Source organism: Panulirus ornatus, chromosome 48 (genome assembly GCF_036320965.1).
Source record: "Panulirus ornatus isolate Po-2019 chromosome 48, ASM3632096v1, whole genome shotgun sequence".
Taxonomy (NCBI): Eukaryota; Metazoa; Arthropoda; class Malacostraca; order Decapoda; family Palinuridae; genus Panulirus; species Panulirus ornatus.
In genome coordinates this window covers 20,287,029-20,304,873 of record NC_092271.1, presented here as the reverse complement: position 1 = coordinate 20,304,873, position 17,845 = coordinate 20,287,029, and the positions used below count along the sequence as shown (strand labels likewise).

At 46.8% G+C, this 17,845-nt stretch overlaps 1 protein-coding gene across 4 annotated transcripts in view; it reads left to right on the top strand.

Moving 5' to 3' along the window:
* The window catches only part of LOC139763807 (ADP-ribosylation factor 6), a 125,327-nt gene that overhangs the window by 16,916 nt on the left and 90,566 nt on the right, over positions 1–17,845 (top strand). The window contains exon 2 of one of the 4 annotated variants that reach the window (XM_071690077.1): positions 7,883–7,949. The exons of the other annotated variants lie outside the window; for them this stretch is intronic. The gene's annotated coding sequence lies outside the window, so the exon portion shown is untranslated. The remainder of the gene's footprint in view (positions 1–7,882; positions 7,950–17,845) is intronic. 4 annotated transcript variants of the gene reach the window in all.

Sequence of the window (17,845 nt, the reverse complement as noted above, 5' to 3'; positions counted from 1 at the left end):
GGCAGTGTTCTCTCTTGTTCTTCGTCATCCATATCCTCGCTATAGCCGGGTACCTATATTATTGACCAGCCTCTGTGGCAGGACGAACCGAATCTTCAGCTGGCAGGTTTTTCCCGCGTGCTGGACTTTCGGGGGCTCCTGCACAGGTACAGATACAACTAAAATATCCCATTATATTTGTACAACAGATGCAAACCAAAATATCCCGTTATGTCTCGCCCACACTCAATATAAATACTTGTTTGGTTGACTGGAAAAAGAGTGGCACAGTCGCCCCGCATTTTATAAACACGCCAGTTGCTCCCGAGAGCGAGAATTGGTCAGGGGGTAACGAGAGGCTTGACAGATTTTTACCTTGAAACGTCTGCAGACCGCATGGAAATGTCTGTTGGTCGAGATCTGGCCCGCGGGCCGCACTTTGCACACCCCTGCATGGAAATCTCTGTTGGTCGAGATCTGGCCCGAGGGCCGCGCTTTGCACACCCCCGCTTGGAAATCTCTGTTGGTCGGTATGTGGCCCGAGGGCCGCACTTTGCACACCCCCCCCCCCCTCACCCCACCCGCATGGAAGTCTCTGTTGGTTGGGATGTGGCCCGCGGGCCGCACTTTGCACATCCCCCAGTTGCCCCTTTAAATGATCACCAAGCGGCCACACTTGCATCTGAATACCGACGCGTGTTGTATTTTAAAAGAGAAATACATTTAAACTACCCCTGTGGCTCGCAAGAGCAGTGTAAATGCCATCAGAATAATGCCAGGTTGGCTCTTCTCCCCCTCCTCTTACGCGAAATACGAGGAAGCGACTTTTTGCCTGTCGTTTTTCCCCCCCACTAGAGCGGAAGGTTGGAGTGTGTGTGTGTGTGTGTGTGTGTGTGTGTGATGGCATCAGTTTTCTGGGTGGGCGACCGCTAATGAATGACCCCTGTTATCAACGCGGCAGATAACGGTAGAGATCAGTCGGGGAGAGCGACACTGTAGCGCGTCGAAGGCCCTCACAGACGGACCACACTGACGAGGCCGATTGAAAAAAAAACTTTACCGGTAACGGGCTGAAAATACTGACGTATTTGCAATGCGGGAAATGGAATGGTGAGATGATTGTTTTGGCTACGTGATCTGACACTTGGAATGGTATGAGAGGCTTGGGGTCCCCTTGGGGTCCTGGAGCAGCAAAATGTATCTCGGCACGAGATCTACATTTGCAAGTTGCAACAAACGCAGTAAATCAGTATAGACACCTTGAAGCCATTGCATTAACGATATATATATATATATATATATATATATATATATATATATATATATATATATATATATATATATATATATATATATATATATATATATATATATATATATATATTCCTATAAGTCCACGGGGAAGTGAAACACGGTAAGTTCCCAAGTGCACTTTCGTGTGATAATCACATCATCAGGAGAGGTACAAGAAAGAGATATAACAGTCAGTTGATATACTCTAGCCTAAGTCAGGTACCTGTTTTATCAACAATCCTAGCTAAGGGTGGACGAACATCTGGTTTTACTGTGGACCGACTGCCACAACCAAGGATTCCAACCCAACCATACCTTTCCGACCGTGGGTGGCGCTGCGTGAATGCTTGTGTATGAGAGCCACCCACCAGGATGTGGTGCATGCCCTGGCCTGCAGGTCGTGGCCACGAACAGCCAGATTGAGCCGAAGGGCAACAAGGCAGCGTAGCTCCTTAACGGGTTTTGGGGGTCGGAATGAAGAACAGGAGTACGATATATATATATATATATATATATATATATATATATATATATATATATATATATATATATATATATATATTGTAGTAAATCACTTGCACACGTGAAGCAATGATATAGATAAACTCAGCACAAAGGTAAACCATTTTTAACCCTCTTCCCACAATGCATTGGATGTGAATCATCATCTGTATGTTTGAATATTGAATATTGTGTTTGATTCCGAGGCTGTCCTGACAGAATATTTATGCTGGTGAATCCTCTCCTTTAACGAATTACCCGTTTGGCCAATGTGCATTTCGTTACAGACCTTTACGTGGAACGGAGTATGTACCTGATTTTTCATTAGGTAATGGTCTGTTTTAATTTCTTTTTATTAAGGAATTTCGTGTGGTGATTTCATGCTTTTCCATGTTTCTCAGATCACCTGTTTGTTGTTCCTTTGTCTCCTCAGTTGTGGTGTTGGCTGGTTCTGTATGTATTCTCCCGTTCATATTGATCTCCTCATACCCTAGTGAAAATGGCTTGGAATACAGTCGAAAGCTTGGAGCTTTTGCCTTCATTTTTTTCCGACGAGTTTACTCATGTATACGATAGTGATAATACGGTAAACGAGAAATAGATCATTTTTGTAGATATTACTATAAACCTTAAGCCAGTAAGGGGTGGAAAGTTACCTAGTGATCGATACAGGAGCCTTGGAATATGGAAGTGGGTGGGGTAGACCATCATTCACAAAAGGCTTGGCCAGCCTCGCCTCCATTGGGGAGGGGGTGGAGGTCATTTCATCAAGGGAGAGAGAGAGAGAGAGAGAGAGAGAGAGAGAGAGAGAGAGAGAGAGAGAGAGAGAGAGAGAGAGTTCAACGGGTATCTATTTTGCCGGGGTAAAAATTGCCGTGAAATTCAATTACGGACCAGTTGGCAGGGTTGGCGGTGTCCCGCCGTTGTCTCGTTAAAGATTCCGACCTGGAAATGTTTCACGGGGAGGGAAATATTATGGCCAGGCTCACCGTGGAGTGTATTCCCCAGCTCGGCTTCTCCCCCCCCCCAACTACACCTTACCTCAGGTCAACTGTGGAGGGTAGTGTGGAACACACACGTGGTACCTGGTGGATACCTGGTATGAATGACCTGTGGTGTGTGGTAGTGACCGGTATGTTACCTGGTAATGACAGGTATAGATTGTATCATGCGGTAATGACCAGTATAGACTGCATTGTTTGGTAGTTGGTAATGACCAGTATGAATCGTATACACCATACCTTACCAATTACCGTATGGCCAATATAGGCAACTGTATTTTCTCAAGACGGGGATAGTATAGAGTACTGTATTGTGTCTAGTCAACGTCAATGGAGGTCGCTGTATTGCAGCTAGTCGTAACCAGAGTAGCCCACTGTATGATAACCTAGCATTACAGCAAGTTATGGCCTAGTATACACCACTGTATTACAGCAAGTTATGGCCTAGTATACACCACTGTATTACAGCAAGTTATGGCCTAGTGTACACCACTGTATTACAGCAAGTTATGGCCTAGTGTACACCACTGTATTACAGCAAGTTATGGCGTAGTATACACCACTGTATTACAGCAGGTTATGGCTGGTATAAGCCACTGTATTACGACAAGTTATGGCTGGTACAGGCCTCTGTATTACATTAAGTTATGGATTCCCATAGTAGGAAGTGAAAGGATATATATTAACTTGTGGGTGAAGCGAGAGCCACTTTTCACTACACTGTAGCGTATGATGTGAACACCTTTGTATAGAACACCCTTGTGTAAGTTAGAAATTAGAATAGAAAATGGATTTTTGGTCTTTGAAAAGCGGTCGAAATATTTTGGCTCGGAAATGAGGAACTTTGGATGACTTCAGCTTACTCTGAAATGAAGGATTTTAGCTCACTTTGAAATGGGTGACTTTAGCTTATAGCTGGGTTACTCTGAAATGGATGACTTCAGCTCATAGCTGGATTGATCCTGGACCGACTTCCGCAACCAAGATTCGAACCTTTGCACTCGAAAACAAGACAAAAAAAAAAAAAAAAAAAAGGAACCTTGACTTTTTAAAGTGACATGATATGACATAAGGACGAAAAGATCGGAGAGCCTCCCTACCTTTTTAAGTCAACAGGTGATCGTTCTGAGACCTATCGTTCACTGGTGTACAGATCGTTTTTTGTGGTGTGTGTGTGTGTGTGTTGGTATAGTAATGCAAACGTAGAAAGCATGTTTACCATACTTTACCCCCTCGGATTACCCTAACACTTTTCCCAGAAGAAATGAAATGCTTTATTTTGGGTATACCGGAGCCGTGAAATAAAGTTATGTAAACTATGCTTTATTTTTGACGTTTATTTTCAATGATCAGAGTTTACCAAATTACGTGATTTATTAGAAATTCATTAATCATATGGTATGTGTAGTTTGTTTTCCATTACCTGTAACTTGTAGTAAAATATTTTTTTCCATTGTATATAATTCTTTCGTTCAAATTGGAATATATATATATCTTTTTTTTTTCTTTTAAACTATTCGCCATTTCCCGCGTTAGCGAGGTAGCGCTAAGAACAGAGGACTGGGCCTTTTTTCGAATATCCTCAACTGGCCCCCTCTGTTCCTTCTTTTGGGAAAAAAAAAAAAAAAAAAAAAACGAGAGGGGAGGATTTCCAGCCCCCCGCTCCCTCCCCTTTTAGTCGCCTTCTACGACACGCAGGGAATACGTGGGAAGTATTCTTAATCCCCTATCCCCAGGGATAAATCGGTTTGCAGTTTGTTGGACATTTAGATATCTGTGAATATGTGTGATTAACGTCAAATTGAATTTGATTTTGAAACTATATTGTTGATTTTTTTTTTTGACAATGTAGGCTTTTTTGCCATGGGACTGGCTGCGTAGTGCTCTCGAATTTATGAAACGTTTGCCCTGATTGGTGGGACTTGGGAAGGCGTGTTGTAAGATGAACCGCGATTGGTTGTGTATTAGGAGCAGTATCTTTTCAGGTTATTATCTGTCGTGGGGCTCGTCCTCCCGGTGTTCATTCGTAAAGGTAGGGATATCTTACACTTCTCCAGTCGCATGGCAGTCTTTTCTCCAGCGACTTATTGAACGTTTTACTCGTAGTTTGGCAAGTTTATTCTGCGCACAGCATCGGCAGACATGCAGAAGTTTCATGGGGGGAGCCATGAGCTAAGCTTGTGTGTGTGTGTGTAGATCCTGGAGAGGAGGGAGGGACTGGAGTTGGAGGGGGGGAGAGGTAGGTCACGGGGAGATCAATTACCTCTCCCCGATGTCCCGCGGTCGCCCCTCTAATTACATGCCATCACCACTCACCTGCTGGCCTCCACCTGCCGGCCGCCCACCTGCTGCTGACCTCCTCACCGTGATCCTGCCCCCACCCCTCACCTGCTGACCTCCTCTGTGGTGCTGGTCCCCCCCTCACCTGCTGACCTCCTCTTTGGTGCTGGCCCCTCGCCTGCTGGCCTCCTCTGTGGTGCTAGCCCCTCACCTGCTAACCTCCTCTGTGGTGCTGGCCCCTCACCTGCTGACCTCCTCTGTGGTGCTGGCCCCCCCCTCACCTGCTGACCTCCTCTGTGGTGCTGCCCCCCCCCCCTCACCTGCTGACCTCCTCTGTGGTGCTGGGCCCCCCCTCACCTGCTGACCTCCTCTATGGTGCTGGGCCCCCCTCACCTGCTGACCTCACCGTCATGCTGGCAGCCCCCCACCCCCGCCCCCTCACCTGCTGGTCACGTCATCTGCTGACCCCTTCACTGTGATGCTGGCCACTTCATCTTCAGCCTTTTCCATCCACTTTTCCCTTCTTTCACTTCCCTCCGACTGTCATGCTTTCCATTCCCTCGCTCTCCCTATCTCTTCTCCCTCGTCCTTTCTCTTCTCTCTTTCATCCTATCCCCTTCTCTCTCTGTCATCTCGCACCCAGCTGTTGTGTTCCCACAGCATCACTCTTCTCGCTGAGACCAGAGGCGTTGGGTCACCATCCCCTGCCTCCATGCATGCTCCTCCCGTTCAGTTTCACTCCTTGGCCCTTCTTATGTCGGGTCAGTCATGTTCTACGTGACATTCAGGGCATGTCAGCGCTTGGTCACCTCGGGTCGAAGTTATGTCCTGTCCAGGGCATGTCAGGCCTGGTTCGCGTCATGTTCAGGGCACGTCAGGCCTGGGTACGTCATGTTCAGGGCACGTTAGGCCTGAGTCGCGTCATGTTCAGGGCACGTTAGGCCTGGGTCGCGTCATGCTCAGGGCACGTCAGGCCTGGGTCGCGTCATGTTCAGGGCACGTCAGGCCTGGGTCACGTCATGTTCAGGGCACGTCTGGCCTGGGTCACGTCATGTTTAGGGCACATCAGGTAGAGGTCACGTCATCTACAAGTCATGTCACATCCTTTTAATGTCAGATCTGACGCGCTTGAAGCCCGGGTTTCGTTACTTCCAGAGCGTGTCAAGTCGTGGTCATGTCGCAGACATGTCAACATCGTGTGGTGGTCATGTCATTGCGGGTTGACCGTAGTACATCCTGGTCGCAGTTAGGATAGGCTCGCGTCATATCCTCGTCATGTCACTTGGATATCATATAATGGTCATCTTAACGGATCCTTGTCTCGTGTGACGATGAGGTGGGCGTCTCAGGTGGGTGGAGGGACTTAGTGAGGATGTAGTGGGCGGGTTAGATGGAAGGAGGAACTTGGCGAGGCTGTGCTAGGTGGAGGGACTTGGCGAGGCTGTGCTGGGTGGAGGGACTTAGTGAGGGTGTGTGGTGAGTGGAGGGACTTACCGAAGGTTGTGGTGGGTGGAGGGATTTAGTGAGGGTGTGGTGGGTGGAGGGACTTGGCGAGGGTGTGGTTGGTGGAGCGACTTAGTGAGGGTGTGGTTGGTGGAGCGACTTAAGTGAGGGTGTGGTGGGTGGAGCGACTTAGTGAGGGTGTGGTGGGTGGAGCGACTTAAGTGAGGGTGTGTGTATGGCGGGTCAGGTGGGTTGGAGGGACTTGTAAAGGGTGTATTGAGTGCAGGGACTAACTGAAGATGTAGTGGGCGGGTCAGGTGGGTGGAGGGGCTTGGCGAGGGCGTGGTGAGTGGAGGGACTTAGTCAGGGTGTGGTGGGGTGGAGGGACGTGTCGCGTCGGCGTGATGGGGTCGTCCTGACACGACATGTACATCAAATCGTGTGCCATGCTGGGAGAACAGCTCATGAGAACCATTATGCCATGAACGGTTTCATTATATTCACGTATTGTGTGGTGCTGAGAAATAGACGAATGAGAAGCACGTTTGAGAGCCTGTATCTCATTAAAGCACATCCCAGGAATGAGAAATAGGACGGTACACACACACACACACACACACACACACACACACACACACACACACACACACACACACACACACACATTCTCTCTCTCTCTCTCTCTCTCTCTCTCTCTCTCTCTCTCTCTCTCTCTCTCTCTCTCTCTCTCTCGCGACCCACGGTGAGAGATATGACCTGGCTCACACAACCCGTGCCGAGAAGCGTGATGAGAATGACGACACGTGTTGCATAAGTATTTCCCATTGGGTGATGCGGAGCATAATAGATGGGTGTATTCTATTGTAGCACATGATGACGAGAAACACAGGTTTTTGTTACACACACACACACACACACACACACACACACACATATATATATATATATATATATATATATATATATATATATATATATATATATATATATATATATATATATATACATATATATATATATATTTCTTTTTTTTTTTTTTACTAATCGCCATTTCCCGCGTGAGCGAGGTAGCGTTAAGAACAGAGGACTGAGCCTTTGGGGAATACCCTCACTTGGCCCCCTCCTCTTGTGTGTTATACTTTTATATATGTTGTAGATTTGTAAATCAATGTTGTAGTTTTGTATATCCCTGTATAGTTGTAGTTTTGTATTTGCATATATGTTGCAGTTTTGTATTTACACATATGCGTTGAAGTTTTGTATTTACACATATATGTTGTAGTTTTGTATTTACACATACATGTTGTAGTTTTGTATTTGCACGTATATGTTGTAGTTTTGTATCGACGATACAACTGGTAATTTTCACACGGTTTTCCTTCCAGGTGTGTGTGTGTGTATTAGAGAGAGATATACCCTTCATCTTGAGACCTTAGAGGCCATTTTCGTCTGGTGAGTACGAATATAAATTAATTATTTTTTTTTTTATATTTTCGTTCTCCGGGTTGAGGGAAAGTGAATATTTATATTCTCTTATGATGTAGCTTCATATATTCAGGGGTTGGCACACGGGTCTGCTAAAGGTATGAATACGTCAGAGTTTTGCATAGTGAAAAGTTCGGGCCTGAAGAGGTTGAAAATTGGCTTTGAAATTGCCATTTGGTGGGAATGTCGGCCTGAGTAAATGGCACGATATATATATATATATATATATATATATATATATATATATATATATATATATATATATATATATATATATATAGTGCATATGAAGGCGCAATGTCATGGAATACGTAATGTCCCCCAAGAGCAAGGACTCGAACCCAGGAGCTTTTGCGTGGTAATTGGGAACGCTGACCTTTCGGCTATCATTGCCCCGATTAGGGTAACGACTGCTCGATTACTAGACTACCTTCCTCATTACCAGTGGTTAAGTACTACCATCCTCAGCACCATTGACCGGGGGTAGTACCATCCTCAGCGCTTGTGGCTGGGGGTACAGTGCCTTCCTCAGCACCAGTGTCTGGGGGTCTTACCCTCCTCAGCACCAGTGGCTGGGTACAGTACCTTCCTCAGCACCAGTGGCTGGGGGTACTACCTTCCTCAGCACCAGTGGCTGGGGGTACAGTACCTTCCTCAGCACCAGTGTCTGGGGGTCTTACCCTCCTCAGCACCAGTGGCTGGGGGTACAGTACCTTCCTCAGCACTAGTGGCTGGGGTACAGTACCTTCCTCAGCATCAGTGGCTGGGGGTACAGTACCTTCCTCAGCATCAGTGGCTGGGGGTACAGTACCTTCCTCAGCACCAGTGGCTGGGGGTCTTACCCTCCTCAGCACCAGTGGCTGGGGGTACAGTACCTTCCTCAGCACCAGTGGCTGGGGGTACAGTACCTTCCTCAGCACCAGTGGCTGGGGGTACAGTACCTTCCTCAGCACCAGTGGCTGGGTACAGTACCTTCCTCAGCACCAGGGGCAGTACCTTCCTCAGCATCAGTGGCTGGTTGGGAACCCGTCACGTGTAAGATGACGACAGTGGGATCTGCCTCGACTGATAGATAACAAAGAGGGGGATCGTGTGTTCTATCGATAAGAGATCTTATGTCTCCTCTTCACCACAGGCTCCGGCAGCGCCGTTGCCCGAGAATATACGGGAGGGGGAGGTCGTCGCTACCCATGAAGGTAGGGAGGAGGGGGAGGAGGAGGGTTTAAAGCCCCCGTGGCAGAAGAGTTAACGTTGTGGCAAGGATGAGACTTATGTAATACTCTCGTTTGTCGGCCCCATCCGTTGGGGTTTCCGTGGGTTGAGGTGGGATTAATTGCTCCCCTCTTTGCCGTTTTATTGGCGTTTTTGACGTCAGGGGGGTGTCGCTGAGGCGATTAGCTCTTTAATTGGTGGAGGCATGAGTGACGTTAGCGATTTTATGATTGGTCCGGTGTCCTCCCGGCCGCGGGCTCGCTGTGATTTGGTTGGGCGTGGGTGATGACAGGCTTGCTGTGATTGGTTGGGCGTGGGTGACGTCTGCGGGTGTGATTGGCTGGGCGTGGGTGACGTCTGCGGGTGTGACTGGCTGGGCATGGGTGACGTCTGCGGTCGTTGACGGAGGGGCACTATACCATGGTGTTGACCACAAGCCTTATGGAAAATGAAACTAACCACCCTACCCGACCCTTACCCCCTTCCCACACCCCGTCTACCACCCATCCTGCTAATTACTTCCGCGGTGATGACATATGTAGCCAGGGAACTAATTAAGACATCAAATATGGAACTCTCATTAGCAGTAATGTGACCCCCGAGGGCTCGACCTCGCACTATCCCCTCCTCTCCTTCTCACCCCCCCCCTCCTCCCACGCTACTCTGTTGACATCCCATGTCTCTCTCTCTCTCTCTCTCTCTCTCTCTCTCTCTCTCTCTCTATATATATATATATATATATATATATATATATATATATATATATATATATATATATATATATATATATGTTCACCACCACTTCTCTCTTCATCAAATCACTCTCACTGTATCTCTCACTTAGCATGCCATTCCAGCGAGGCTCCCAGAGTGGATGGTATTACAGTTGAATTTCTCAAGAAAGGAGGCGACTGTGTTGTTGATTGGTTGGTAAGAATTTCCAGTGTGTATGTATGGATCATGGTGAAACGCCCGAGGATTTGGCGGAATGCATGTATAGTGCCATTATATATGAAGGCAAGGGGGGATAAATAGGTGGGTGTTCATACTACTGAGGTATGAGCTTGTTTAGTGTACCTGGTAAGTTGTGTAGGAGGGTATTGATTGAGAGGGTGAAGGCATGTACAGAGCATCAGACTCGGGGAAAAGCAGCGTGTTTTCAGAAGTGGTAGAGGATGTGTGGAAGTTGTTTGTTTTCAAGAATGTGTGAGAAATGCTTAGAAAAAAAAAAGATGGATTTATATGTAGCATTTATGGATCTGGAGAAGGCATATGATAGGGTTGATAGAGATGCTTTGTGGAAAGTCGTATGAATATACTGTGTTTGAGGAAAGCTGCTAGAAACTATTTTTTTTTTTTCTATCAAGGGTCTCAGACTTTTGTACGAGTAGGAAGGGAGGAGAATGAATGGTTCGAAGTGAAGGTTGGCAGGGACGTGTGATGTCACCATGGTTTTTCAGTTTGTCTATGGATGGGGTGGTGAGGGAGGTAACTGTGAAATTCTTGGAACATATGGTCGAGTATGCAGTTTGTTGGGGATGAGAAGGCTTAGGAAGTGATTCTGTTGTTTGTTGATGATACAGCAGATTTGAGTGAGAAACTGCAGAAGTTGGTGACAGTTTGGAAGAGTGTGTGAAAGGAAAGAGTTGAGCATGATTATGGATAAAAGCAAGGTTACTAGGTTTAGCAGACTTGAGGGACAGGTTAGTTGGGATGTGAGTTTGAATAGGAAAAGCTTAGAGAAAGTGGAATCATGAAGCGGAAGTGAGCCATAGGGTGGGGGAGGGAGGGGGCGAAGGTTCAGGGAGCAATGAAGAATTTGTGGTGAGAGAGAACGTTTTCTGAGAGGGCAGAAATGAGTATGTTTGAAGGATTAGTAGTCCCAACAAAATTTTATAGGTGCGAGGCATGGACTATAGATAAGGATGTGCGGAGGGTGGATGCGATGGTAATGAAATGTTTTAGGACCGTATGTGGTGTGAGGTGGTTTGATCGTGTCAGTAATGAAAGGGTAAAAGGGTTGTGTGGAAATTAAAAGAGTGTTATTGAGAGACCAGAAGAGGTTGCGCTGAAATGGTTTGGACATATGAAGAGAATGAGTGAGGAAAAGTTGAGAAAGGGGATATGCGTGTCAGAATTGGAGGGGAAAAGGAGAACCTGGAGACCAAATTGGAGACGGGAGGATGGAATGAAAAAGTTTTAGAGCGATCGGGTCCTGAACATGCCGGTGGGTGAAAAGCATGCCCGGGATAGACTAGATTAGAACGTTGTGGTATACTGGGGTCGAAGTGTTGTCGTTGGACTGAACCAGGGCATTTGAAGAGTCTGGGAAATTATTTACGTAAGGTTTGGTACACCGTTTTCATGGCTGTATATGTCTGGTGTGTAGAGGCGCTGGCTCGTCTCTTGTGTGTGTTTACTGTTATGGAGCATCACCACCGTTGACAAAAGTTGTGTGGATCGTCTGTTGGTCCAAACAGTCAGGAGCGTGGTTGCAGCCTTTGTCCACCTCCCCTTGGTCTCCTGTTTATATCTACTATTCTGTCTTCTTTCGGCACACATTACCTCTCCCCTCCCAAGTCATTCTTCTGCGTCTGTACTCCCTCCACTCTTATCCTCAGTTCTTTGCCCTTCCCATTCGTCATCCAGCCCCACTCCCCAGCCCTTGTCCAGTTCTTCGCCCACCCCACCTTCGTACTGTAATCCTGCGGGTTTATTCTCGTCCTCCACCCTCACCATCAGATCCCTCGCTCTCACCCTAGCCTTCCACCCTTCACCCTCCAGTCCCTCGCTCCCACCCTAACCTTTTGAGGCCGAGCCCCTCACCACCTACCATCCTTGTCCTCCTACTTGTCGCTCCCATCCTCACCCTCCAACTCCTCCATCCGCAGTGTCCTTCATTCAGGCTCCATCTATATAGATTATGAATATAGGATCCTTTTACTCTCCTCCAGATGATGTTCTCGCCGCGGACTTTTAGTTCCTCTTGTACCTGGCCTTGCCGTGGACTCTCCATCCAACAGATTACTTGGACAACTTCATCACAGGCCAACAGGTCTTTTGTTATTTGCCCTTTCCATGTGCTATCTTCCAGCTGATAACCTCGTCATAAGCCACCAGGTTTTCTGGACTCTGTCCTTCCCATATGCTGTCTTCCAGCTGATAACCTCGTCATAGACCACCAGGTTTTCTGTTCTCACAACTTCCCATGCCCCGCCATGCTTGTGTTTCTCCCCAAAAGGCCTGTTCTCCCAAGTCGTCCTCTCATATCCGGGCTGAACCTCCCTCTGGAACCCACACATTGTTATTGCACCTCCCTCTGGAACCCACACAGTGTTCTTGCACCATCCTCTGGAACCCACACAGTGTTCTTGCACCTTCCTCTGGAACCCACACAGTGTTCTTGCACCTCCCTCTGGAACCCACACAGTGTTCTTGCACCTCCCTCTGGAACCCACACAGTGTTCTTGCACCTTCCTCTGGAACCCACACAGTGTTCTTGCACCTCCCTCTGGAACCCACACAGTGTTCTTGCACCTCCTCTGGAACCCACACAGTGTTCTTGCACCTCCCTCGGGAACCCGCACAAGGTTCTTGCCTTTTTTCTTAACGGCTTGTGAGGCTTGCGGTCGTCTAGCCTCTCTACGGTCTGGAATATCCAGGCTGGATCTCTCTCCCTCTCCCCCACCCTCGCTTCTCCCTTCCTCTTAGCTCCGCCTCAACCCTCGTTCGAGGAGGTTGCGGCTCTCCCATCAGCCCGGATTTAGATTTTTCATCTCTCTCTCTTATTAACTCTTACCCGCCCATCTCCCCACCTCTCTCTCTCTCTCTCTCTCTCTCTCTCTCTCTCTCTCTCTCTCTCTCTCTCTCTCTCTCTCTCTCTCTCTCTCTCTCTCTCCCATCATCGTCGTCATCTTTTGTATGTTGCTTCCTATACCTTCTGTCATTCATCATCATCGTCTCCTCTCCCCGCTCTCACTCTCTTCCTGAGATGGTCCGACCTGTCGTCTCCCCCTCCCCCTCATTAGTAATTGGTCTTTCCATTTGCCCTCGCCCATTTACTGCCTCCCCTCCCCTCCCCTCCTCTCTCTCTCTCTCTCTCTCTCTCTCTCTCTCTCTCTCTCTCTCTCTCTCTCTCTCTCTCTCTCTCTCTCTCTCTCTCTCTCTCTCTCGCGGGTGGGGACCGTAGGCCTGTCTCTGATGACCTAGCCTTGCCTCCTGGTCTGGCTATTGGTGTTCCCACTCCCTGTTATCACTGGTGTTCCCACTCCCTGTTATCACTGCTGTTCCCACTCCCTGTTATCACTGGTGTTCCCATTCCCTGTTGTCACTGGTGTTCCCATTCCCTGTTGTCACTGGTGTTCCCATTCCCTGTCATCACTGGTGTTCCCACTCCCTGTTATCACTGGTGTTCCCATTCCCTGTTGTCACTGGTGTTCCCATTCCCTGTTGTCACTGGTGTTCCCATTCCCTGTTATCACTGCTGTTCCCATTCCCTGTTATCACTGCTTTTCCCACTCCCTGTTATCACTGCTGTTCCCACTACCTGTTATCACTGTTGTTCCCACTCCCTGTTATCACTGTTGTTCCCACTCCCTGTTATCACTGCAGTTCCCACTCCCTGTTATCACTGTGTATGCTCAGTATCTTTCATTATGTGTGCGCAATTACCCCTAATTTCACTGTTAATGCACAATTACCTTTTCTTTAACTTTTATGTATGCATGTATGCGCAGCTGCCTTTTCACTTTTATGTATTCACATGTAGCTTTTTCACTCATGTATCCATATTTAGCTTTACTTTCACTTTTACGTATCCCAATTTAGCTTTTCTTTCACTTTTATGTATCCATATTTAGCTTATCTTTCATATTCATGTATCCATATTTAGCTTTTCTTTCATTTTTATGTATCCATATTTAGCTTTTCTTTCATTTTTTTGTATCCATATTTAGCTTTTTCCTTTTTATGTATCAATATTTAGCTTTTCTTTCGTTTTTATATGTCCATATTTAGCTTTTCTTTCATTCTTATGTATCCATATTTAGCTTTTCTTTCATTCTTATGTATCCATAAGCTTTTCTTTCATTTTTATGTATCTATATTTAGCTTTTCGTTCACTTTTACGTATCCATGTTTATTTTTCCTTTCACTGCGCTGTATGCATAGTTAGCTTTGATCAGTGTGTTTTGTTTTTATCTTCCCCTGCACTCTGATACATGCGCAGTTATCCGTCCATGCCATGTATATGTACGCATTTGATACATGCGCAGTTTATCTTTCCTTGCCATGTGTATGTACGCATTTGATACATGCGCAGTTTATCTTTCCTTGCCATGTATATGTACGCATTTGATACATGCGCAGTTTATTTTTCCTTGCCATGTATATTTACGCAGTTGATACATGCGCTGTTACCTTTCCCACCATGTATGTGTACGCAGTTAGCTTTCTGTGTTATTATTCACAGTTAGCTTTTTCACTTATGCACGCACAAATAGCTTTCGTTTCAGTGCTGTGCCTGCTTAGCTGGCCTTCCTTGCACATCTGTTGATGCGCAGTTAGTCATCATAATTATCGTTGTCACTGATTTATTAGCTTTCGCTTCAATGCTCTGTATGCTCAGTTATCATTTCTTTCATGCAGTTACCCTTTCACTGTTATTATTCATTTCAGTGATATGTACGCGGGGGCAGTCATCTCGCCCAGTCACTGTTATCAGGGAAATCACACGTGTGAGGAGGTGGTTGTCTATCGGGCCAGATGAATTTAGGGGAAAGACGCTGGCTCCGGGGTGGCCCTCTGCTTTGCATAATGTTTGTCTGACTGGTTGGAGATAAGGGGGAAGGGAGAGAGAGAGAGAGAGAGAGAGAGAGAGAGAGAGAGAGAGAGAGAGAGAGAGAGAGAGAGAGAGGTAAGGGTTTGGAATTGATAAATGAGGAGGAAACGGGGTTTAGGTGGCAGAGCTATCGGGGTTGAAAAGGGATCTGAGGAGGAAGGAGGTGGGGGTAGTGGTGAAGACAGCAGGGGAGGGGCTGAAAAGGGTAGGAATGAATAGGGTTGGGGGATAGGGTAGGGAGAGTTGGTAGGGGGAGAGGGGAATGGGAGAGTAAGGCTTTAGGTGGGGGGGAGGTGGAAGGGGAGAGTTTTGGTTAGGGGGAGGAGAGAGGAGGATTGGATCCTAAGTTACCCATTCACGTATACCAGTGTTCCTCAACGCATGCTGAAGCCACAGACGATATACAGAGTAAGGCTCTTCCATTACCCACTCCATTGAGAACACGCATGGAGCAGCACGAACGATTCGTGATTAAACCAAGTCGGTTCATACCAAAGAAGAGCAGCTCAGAGCGTACGGCAGAGACTGGATGCCAACGATAAAAAGAAAAAGAGACAGACCCATTTCCGAGATCTGGACAACAGTGCAGACATGGAACACCTTTAGGTTCCCTCGATGCCTCCCAACACCCAGGGAGAGAGAGGCTTCGGTCATCCATCGCTGTACTCACTGAACAATGTTCAGCATGTTCAGCACAGCTGAGGTGATTCTCCTGACAACTAAAAGGTACAACGCTGATACATACACACCTCCCACCAAAAAACACGCTTGCTGAGGTAATCACCCACTTGCGTCAAAAGACTTACCCTAATTAATCTGTTCACGCCTCAATCTTCTCTTCCATTTCATACTGTCCCTTCCTCCTGCCCCACCTCTTCTTCCTCCTCTCCCATTAAAAGGGGATCAAGGGAAGGGGAAAAGTTATGCTTGGGAGAGGCAGGGATGAGAGAGTGAGGATTGATGATGGTATGAAACAAGTCGATCTGGGGGTCTATGTCTGAGACAGTACCCCGGGCAGGTTGGGGGGAGAGAGTTTCTGCTTTGCTATCCTTTCCTCATTGCCTGCTTTTAAGGTGATCGTATATATATCTTTTTTCGGTGGTGGTAAAGGTCAGACCATCTCGCTTGGACCTTGGCTTTTGTGTGGTCTGTGTATCATTGTGACTGTGTGTCACTCTTGGAGTGCTTGTTGATACTGTAGCCCTAAACAAGTAACCCCCCCCCCCCTCACCCATATCTGTTACCCGAAATGCTTCGTCTGTACACATCTTCATGATTTGGAAATGAATTGAACTTGATCAAATGCGCAAGCGCGAAATTTGGAGGGTGTAGACATGTCGCTGTTATGTATACAAACCTAACGTAAGACGTCTTGCACTCTGAGGGGTGAAAACCTTTCGGAATGTTTGGTGTTGAAAGTGGCGCAGGATGAGTTCCCATGCGTCGGTACACTGGCAGCCAGGCCAAGGGTGGTATTTAGCTTTTTATGTCTCTCCTGGGATGGTCAGCGGTGTGGTGGAGTTGGTGAGGGATGGTCAGAGGTATGTATGTACTCACTCCGGGGTTGATCCCGGTGCAGTACTTACCGTCGACCACCTCGCTCAGTTAGGGGGGAGGGTGGTTTGTCACTGTATCGGCGTAAGGTAGACCTGTGTTAAGCTTTCCTTCTTCTAGTGCCGTGGTCCCGCCATACACTGAGAAACGCCTATGCGTGTAACTTAACTACTCCCGTGATGTAGAGGTTAGCGTTCCTGACCGTGCATTCACGGGCCGCCCAGGGTCGAGCGCGTAGGTTCGAGTCCTGGTTGCGGTAGTTAGTCCACAGTCGACCCACCTGTTCTATCCACCCGTAAGTAGTGGTCGATAAAATGGGTACGTGAATCAGGCTAGGTATATATATATATATATATATATATATATATATATATATATATATATATATATATATATAGATAGATAGATAGATAGATAGATAGATAGATATAAGAAGAAAGAATGAAAGAAAAGGAGTGGGCGGTGGCTGGCTGTAGTGAGTGGGAGGGTAGAGGTGTGCGGTGGGTGGCTCCAGACTGACTGACGCTGCTGGTGGCTCGGGCTAGGCCAGGCTGGAAACTATGGTGTGGCTCCAGCCGTGTGGGGGTCCTAGCCGGGCAGGCACACCTAGTTTGACTCGGGCAGGTCTGGGCTGGGTTGGGCTAGAGCTAAATATATTAAAGTCATCCACGTGAGGTTCTTTTTTTTTTTTAACCTCACATGGATTCATTTCGAGTCATAGCCCTTGGTAAAATTGATCTCACAGACGATCATTTTTATGAAGTGGAATTTACCGATGCCTCGTTTAATGTATGTATTCCACCACCGCTTAAGATTCACCCTAGTCAGTCAGTCCAATAACATGGTGTAGCACATCTACCCACAGCGGAAGAAAGACCCCCTAATTCCAAGCCACCTCCTGCGTGTGGTTATGATGTGTTGCAGGCATATAAAGTGCATTAGACTCTGACCCAGTTCTGGTATGGTGCTTGTGCCGGTTGGATCTCGCTCTCGCGCCTCCCGTTTGGCCATGAAATATTTCCAGACAGCATTTGCATGGAATGCAGGGCACCGCCTACCTCAGGTGCTGGTGGGTCAAGGGGAGATTTTTTTATTTTTTTGTTCCTCAGGCATTGGTGGGTCAGGCGATTTAGGTATATATATATATATATATATATATATATATATATATATATATATATATATATATATATATATATATATATATATATATATATATATATATATATATATATATATATATATATATATATGTATG